The 8676-nt window shown below is 43.2% G+C and overlaps 1 pseudogene; it reads right to left on the bottom strand.

Annotated features, from left to right (window-relative positions):
- Positions 1-343: 343 nt before the first annotated feature.
- Positions 344-8676, bottom strand: part of LOC18010960 — a 28173-nt pseudogene continuing 19840 nt past the window's right edge.

Here is an 8676-nt window from a genome sequence, read left to right as displayed (position 1 = left end):
TTTTTAGTTTAATGGTTAAGTCTTAATCTCAACCGATCATCATTGTTTAATAGTTAAGTCTTAATCTCAATGTTCATCATTGTTTCATGGTTAAGTTTTAATCTCAACCGTTAATCATTATTTCAGAGCTAAGCTTTGATTTCAACCGTTCATCAAGGTTAGTAGCAAAACATATTTAAAGAATAGCAATCCCAAAAAAAAAACGCGTAACTATAAGACCATATAATAGGATCGAAATTTTATTCTTTACATACAACACTTATTGGTCATAGTAATGTTAGCCTCGACCATCTGTTAGAATCTTCAAGCGGCGTGCCACAATTGTTCGCACCAATACATGCTTTCAAATCACTTGATCAGATATTCCCTCAAAGGAACTTAGAGCGCCGATAACCGATTCATATACTTCTATTCCTTTCATGAACACTGTATCTTTAAGGAACTGATGAAGCCAGAAACAAGTGTTTACATCAGTCTTAAGATACAAAAAATATAATTAACTCAAAGATATTAAGACATAATATCATAATGCCAATACCTCGTTATGGTCATGCACTAAAATAGGAGTATTGATCATTGGTGAGAAACCCAAAAGTGGAATTCCCAAAGCGCGAATATATCGTGCATCTGTAGTTGAAAGTAAAATTTCAGGCTTTGCGAGTTTTCCTCCGGTTTCTTCAACAGCTTGCCTGAAGATAGACCACCAAGGATTGGAAGCATTTGTTGGAGTCATTATAGGGCTCCCTAAATGGTCCTTAAACTTTCCTAACTCGCTAATCTTGTAGCAGAAAAAAAGAAAGTAGTTAGCCTTTGGACACTTAGTTTCTTCTGTAAAATATCCTCAAAGATATAACTCTTGCAAACATGTGATCAAATCGTAATAGACACTATTATAGCAGAATCAATATAAAATGAGAAAACATATTTTGCCTAACTTGGTGTAGCTTCCGTTGAACAATCTCATGTTCTTGTCTTAAAGACCTTAAAACAGAGGTTTGGAAGAAAAAAAAATGAAATCAAATGTTCTTAATCAACTAAACGTTAGGGGTTATATTCATATACCGTGTAGGTCATGTTCCTAATAGCAGGAGCCCATTCCTCAGCAATCCTTTTCTTCAGAGCATCTGGATCAGCCATTGGAGGCAACCTTAGATCATACCCAACTTCTGCCTCTGAAGGCTGCATATTCATCACAAATCCCTGAAAAATCAAACTACAAAACTCTTATAAAATGTCTATATAGAGCAAAATCAAAACACATATTAAATCATCAGCTTACAGTGTTGGAAGGAGTTCCCGCTTTGAGATAAACTGGATTCACTGAGATAACCTCCGAATTCGCAGCTTTCCCAGCTTTAACGAAATCGAACTGCGTCTCCCTGAACTTGGATATTATTTCAACACTCTTCATCAGATTCTCCATAGCTCCATTGTCATACAGCTTAGCACCATGCCCTGGGATGCCTTCAGCTCGTATAACAAGGTTCTATGGAGTCCGATCACCGTAGAAAACCCTAATTCATCTCCAGGACTCGCTTGCCCTTCGTCAATGGCGAATCTGTCAAAGCAAATACTCTACCACAGCAAGAAGGTCTTATTAATCAGATTAAGCCCAAATCGATGATGAGTTATGAAACGGATTTGGGCCTATGCAACTCGACGAAGCCCACGCCAAAGATGAGTCAACAACGGTCATCTTCTTTATCTTCACTCTGCGACAAAAACAGAGAAGTTGCAAAAAGAAGAACGGCGAGCTCGGGTGCAATACAAGACGACGAAATTCAAATCTCTAACAGATTTGATACCTTGCGAAATGTTGACCAAATCTTAGAATGACAGGTGTCTGCTAGAAGGATCTAGACGCACTCTAGGGTTTTAGCGAAATGATCTATAAATGTAAACGTATCACCATTGTAACTTTCAAGCTTTAAAATTAATAAGAAATCTTCATTTTACAAAAATTCTCTCTTTGCTTTTATGGTATCAGAAGCCAATGCGATTCATGGAACCATGGCACACAACGTTTCCAGCTCCACAGACCTATCGGTCTCAAGCTTCGACTCTCAGGCGTTCTCCGGTGTTCATCCCTCGACGGTTCCCGGAGCCATTACCTCGACGTTACCCGGTGGATCGTTCACGTCGTCGTATGGAGCCTCTTCCCTTGCCGCCGCAACGTCATCCATTCCGACCGCATTACCCATACCAAACTCGGTCTCAGCTCCAATGGCGTCTTCGGACCCTACTCATCGAGCTTCACCGCGCCCGTTTCGAGCTCCGTCGGATGGAGAACGCGTTCAGACACAACCGGATGTTCCGTCTCCGGCACCTCCACGAAATCAACTGTTCCATCAACAGGTCTCGTCACCGACTCCGATGCTTGTCTCAACACCACTAAATCTGTCTCACTGTGTTACACTTCGACTGACAGCCACAAACTACTTACTCTGGAAAACCCAGTTTGAGCATTGGCTGTCAAGTCAGAGGTTAGTGGGACATGTGACCGGAGGAACACCACGTCCCTCTGCCTCTCTGGTTCTACGCGTAGGCGACTCGTTTACTGAGATCTCGAATCCAGATCTGTTTGTTTGGCTGCAAAACGATCAAAATGTTCTCGCTTGGTGGTTCGGGTCCATGGGAGAAGATGCTCTTCGTTCTGTTTACGGTCTTCAAACAGCTCAAGAGGTCTGGTTGGCGTTAGCAAAGAAATACAACCGTGTCTCTCCATCACGCCGGTTTGATCTCCAACGCCGTCTTCAAACCGTCTCCAAACAAGGCAAAACCATGGGGGACTATCTGAATGAGGTCAAAACTATCTGTGACCAGTTGGACTCCATCGGCTTTCCTGTTGACGACACAGAGAAGATCTACGGTTTACTCAATGGACTCAGTCAAGAATACGAAGCCATCTCTGCAGTCATTGAAAACTCTTTGGACTCTTATGGATCAATGAGCTTTGAGGATGTTGTTATCAAAGTTACCAACTTTGATGACAAGCTTCAGAGCTACTCAAGTCCATCAGTGACTCCTCATCTTGCTTTCAACATGATGCGTTCAAACGAGTTTACTCATCAGAACAGAGGAAGGGGTCGCGGTCGCAACACCAAGGGGCGCGGATCTTTCACTACAAAAGGTCGTGGTTTTCATCAGCAAATCCCTTCTTCTCAACCTTCCTCAGGAAATGGTGATTCGTCCAGAGTAATCTGTCAAATCTGCGGGAAACAAGGGCATCCTGCAATCAAATGTTGGCACCGATTCAACAATGCTTATCAACTTGAGGATCCCCACACTGCGTTAGCTGCAATGAGGATTACTGATGTAACAGACAACTCCGGTCTTGAATGGTATCCGGATACAGGGGCCTCTGCACATATCACCAACTCCCACCACCACCTTCAGACTTCTCAGCCATATCACGGTTCTGACATGGTCATGGTAGGCAGTGGAGAGTTCTTACCCATCACTCACACCGGCTCCTCCACACTTCCCTCCACTTCAGGTAAGCTCCCTTTAAAAGATGTTCTTGTTTGTCCTTCTATCACCAAGTCTCTGCTATCAGTCTCTAAGATCACACGAGATTATCCCTGTTCTTTTGGGTTTGATTGTGATGGGGTCATTGTAAAGGACAAGAGAACAAAGAGACTTCTTACCCTGGGAAGCAAAAGTGAAGGTCTTTATCGATTGCAGCAACAACCAGTTCAAGCTTTCTTTTCTTCTCGACAACATTCAGCAACGGATGAGGTGTGGCACAGAAGGCTTGGACATCCGAATAAGCAAATAGTGCATCTTCTCGCATCAAGTAGTTCCATCTCCCTAAGCAAGAGTACCAACAAGACTTGTGAAGCTTGTCATCTTGGGAAAAGCAGTAGATTACCTTTCTTAGTTTCTTCTTTTTCTGCTTCAAGACCTTTAGAAAGACTGCATTCTGATCTTTGGGGGCCAGCACCAACTGTTTCGCTTCAAGGCTTCAAATACTATGTAATTTTTGTTGATCATTGGTCTCGTTTCTGTTGGTTCTACCCATTGAGAAATAAATCAGACTTCTTTTGTACATTCTGTGCATTTCAAAAGCTTGTTGAAAATTTACTCAACTGCAAAATTGGTACTCTCCAGTGTGATGGAGGCGGTGAGTACACTAGTGCAAAATTTTTAAGTCACCTGCAACAATGTGGCATTCAACAGCACATCTCTTGCCCTCACACCCCTCAACAAAATGGGTTAGCTGAGCGCAAACATAGACACCTCACTGAATTGGGTTTATCTCTGCTATACGAGAGTAAAGTCCCTCCCAGTTTTTGGGTAGAAGCCTTCTTTACGGCCAACTTCTTAAGCAATCTCCTTCCAACCTCTGCTCTAACTTCATCCATTAGCCCCTTTGAGAAATTGTTTCAGAAGAAGCCTGACTACACATCACTAAGAGTGTTTGGTTGCTCCTGTTATCCATATCTCAGAGACTACAGTCGCAACAAGTTTGATCCCAAAGCCTTAAAATGCGTTTTCTTGGGCTACAATGAGAAGTATAAAGGATATAGGTGTGTCTTACCTTCTACAGGTCGGGTATACATTAGCAGGCATGTGATATTTGATGAAGATGAGTATCCCTTCTCCACTACTTATCGTCATCTTCACCCTGATCCCAAGACACCATTGCTTACTGCTTGGCAACTCAGTCTCACATCGCCACAACAGTCTGTAACTTTCTCTTCACCACAGTCTGCAGCACCTGATCCTGCGGTTAACACTCCCCTCTTCACCTCGGATGATTTTCCTTCCCTGGTTGTTGTCTCAAAGTCTCGTTCAGTGCCTCAACGTGGTGTGTCTACTAACCCTGGTGGAAGGAATTCTGGGTGTACGGAGGGCTTAGATCCCTTTCCTATAGGCAACAGTTCCATTCCACCAGGTGTAAGGCCAGATACTCCAGTTGCTACGCCTGTAGTCTTATCTCAGACATCGACACCAACATCAGCTGGTTCTTCAGCTTCACCTATCTCTGCATCACAACCTTCACCTGTCTCTTTACCGGGTCACAAAATGATCACTAGAGCAAAGGTAGGCATCTTCAGGCCGAATCCACGATATGCTCTTCTCTCTCATAAGATATCGTATCCGGAACCAAGGACAGTGTCAGAGGCTTTGAATCACTCTGGTTGGAATGATGCAATGAAGGAGGAGATGAACAACTGCAAAATCACAAACACATGGTCTCTTGTTCCACACGAATCTGGAATGCACGTATTGGGGAGCAAATGGATCTTTCGCACAAAACTCCATGCTGATGGAACATTGGACAAACTAAAAGCTCGCTTAGTTGCACAAGGTTACAGGCAAAAGGAAGGAGTAGACTATCTTGAAACGTATAGTCTAGTAGTACGAACTTCAACAGTAAGATCAGTTCTACATGTTGCAACTATAATGGACTGGGACATTAAACAACTTGACGTTAAGAACGCCTTTCTACATGGTGACTTAACCGAAGAGGTTTACATGAGACAGCCAGCTGGTTTCGAAGATAAAGCAAGGCCAGAACATGTCTGCAAACTCCACAAATCTCTCTATGGTCTGAAACAGTCACCAAGAGCATGGTTCGACAAGTTCAGCACCTTTCTTCTAGAATTTGGCTTCACCTGTAGCAAGAAAGATCCATCTCTGTTTGTTTACACAAAAGGCAAGGACGTCATTCTCCTCCTACTCTATGTAGATGATATGATCATCACGGGGAATAGCTCATCTATCATGACTGCACTTCTCCATTCTTTACATCAACAGTTTCGAATGAAGGACATGGGGAAGATGCATTATTTCTTAGGAATTCAAGCCCACTTCCATTCAGAGGGGCTGTTCTTATCTCAGCAGAAGTATGCTGAGGATCTCCTCACAACGGCAGCAATGAGTGACTGTGCCTCAATGCCTACACCACTCCCCTTGCAGCCAGAAAGAACCGCTTCACATTCTGAGCTCTTTTCAAATCCCACATATTTCAGATGTCTCGCGGGAAAACTTCAGTACCTCACACTGACAAGGCCTGATATTCAGTACGCAGTTAACTATGTGTGTCAGAAAATGCACTCTCCAACTGTGTCTGATTTCTCCCTGCTTAAGCGAGTTCTACGCTATGTAAAAGGAACCGTTACAATGGGAATCAACTTCTCTAAAACCACAGATTGTACTCTGAGAGCGTACTCAGACAGTGATTGGGCCGGATGTAAGATAACACGGCGCTCAACTGGAGGGTTCTGCACTTTCTTGGGTACCAATATCATATCTTGGTCCGCAAAGAAGCAGCCAACTGTGTCTAAGAGTTCAACCGAGGCAGAGTATAGAACAATGTCTGAGACTGCCTCTGAAATCACTTGGCTGAGCTACTTACTTCGTGAGATCGGTGTCTCACTTCCAACGACACCTGAGCTAAACTGTGATAACCTTTCTGCGGTAATGCTCTCTGCTAATCCAACTTTTCATTCTAGGACAAAGCATTTTGAGCTAGATCATCACTATGTAAGAGAACGGGTTGCACTTGGTTCTCTTGTGGTAAAACACATTCCAGCTCGGGAGCAGCTAGCTGACATCTTTACTAAGTCTCTCCCATGTGATGCATTTTGTTCTCTCCGAAGCAAACTTGGTGTAGTTTTACCACCAACACCAAGTTTGAGAGGGGCTGTCAAAGCAAATACTCTACCACAGCAAGAAGGTCTTATTAATCAGATTAAGCCCAAATCGATGATGAGTTATGAAACGGATTTGGGCCTATGCAACTCGACGAAGCCCACGCCAAAGAAGAGTCAACAACGGTCATCTTCTTTATCTTCACTCTGCGACAAAAACAGAGAAGTTGCAAAAAGAAGAACGGCGAGCTCGGGTGCAATACAAGACGACGAAATTCAAATCTCTAACAGACTTGATACCTTGCGAAATGTTGACCAAATCTTAGAGTGACATGTGTCTGCTAGAAGGATCTAGACGCACTCTAGGGTTTTAGCGAAATGATCTATAAATGTAAACGTATCACCATTGTAACTTTCAAGCTTTAAAATTAATAAGAAATCTTTATTTTACAAAAATTCTCTCTTTGCTTTTAGAATCCAACATTAAGCTCCGTGAACTCCGACGACGCTGCAAATTTCTCCATCCCGTCGAATCCACCGATCTCTTCTTCGGGAATGTTGCCGATACTTCTTCGATTCTCTCTGTTACGACTTCGTCGATCGATCTTATCTCTCTCACTCACTCTTGCTTATTTGTATAGGTGCTAAAGAAAAAGAAAGGTAACGACACAGAAGTTTATAGAGTTCCCTACAACCGTAGGTACATCTCTATTCAGGACGGAACCTGGAAATCCACTATATTCTTTTGCTGATACAGAGTTACAGAGCTTTCTCGAGAGAACAGCAATGGAGGTCAAAGATTAGTCAAAGAAGAAGACGACTTGATCTATTTATTCGGTTGCAACGTCTTTGACTCTTAAACCGCGTGTCTAACAACCTGGTGGGCCTACGAATAGAATCCTGGCCCAGATCCTCTCCAGCTCTCCTCCACTCATATCCAGCTGGGCCGATGTTTACTAAAGCCCAGCTCCAGCTCTGAGAAGATGAATCACTCTTTAACAAATCTCCACCTTGATTCATACCTCCCTTCCGACAAATCATTCCGACTGTCTGTGAATTCCCAATCCTGGAACCTGACGACTCTTCACCTGAGTTATCAGCCAAGTCGTAATCCCTGATCTCCAGAATCACAACTTACAATCTTTAGCCTCCTTTCACCGGAAACTCCTGTCACCGCTTCAGCATGCAAATCCTGCGGCAACAGAACCAGTCATCTCCTAAACACCTGAGACGACTTCTGATGACGCCGACTCAGGCGTCAATCACCTTCAGCGTCTTCAAACAGCCGCCAAATTTCTCTCCAGGTAAGACTTTTGTTAACATATCCGCTGGATTCACCGACTTGTGAATCTTTAGCACACTTACCTCTCCTTCTGCGACTACTTCTCTGATGTAGTTATATTTCACCTGGATGTGCTTGGTCCTCTCGTGAAACATGTTGTTTTTAGCTAAGAAAATCGCACTCTCCGAATCACAATATGGCTCCACTTCATCTTGCTTGAACCCCAATTCCTCACAAATACCTTTTAGCCAAACTGCTTCCCTGCTTGCATCTGATAAAGCAATGTATTCAGCTTCCATTGTAGATAGGGCCACAACTCTCTGTAAATACGATCTCCAACTGACTGTATTTCCACCAACTGTGAATATGAAGTCTGTAATTGACCTTCTCTTATCTAAGTCTGATGCAAAATCGGAATCACAGTATCCTCTTATTTTGAAATCCGGCTCCTTTGTAAAAGTTAGGCTGGTCTTTGCAACTCCCTTTATGTACCTCATTATCCATTTCACTGCTAACCAATGGTCTCTGCCAGGTCTTCCCATGTATCGACTGACCATTCCTACTGCGTATGCGAGGTCTGGTCTGGATCCCACCATTGCATACATGAGACTGCCAACAGCACTAGCATAAGGTATGTCGTCCATCTCTTTTGCTTGTTCATGTTCCTGTTCATCACTTAAGGCCTGTAGTTTGAAATGAGAGCCCATAGGAGTAGCCACCTCTCTACAATCTTCCATGCCGAAGGTCTTGATTAGTTTCTGTAGATATTCCCCTTTTGTACAATTAACCCCTTAC

Source organism: Eutrema salsugineum, unplaced genomic scaffold, assembly GCF_000478725.1.
Source record: "Eutrema salsugineum unplaced genomic scaffold, Eutsalg1_0 scaffold_7, whole genome shotgun sequence".
Taxonomy (NCBI): Eukaryota; Viridiplantae; Streptophyta; class Magnoliopsida; order Brassicales; family Brassicaceae; genus Eutrema; species Eutrema salsugineum.
This window is presented reverse-complemented; position numbering and strand designations above follow the sequence as displayed.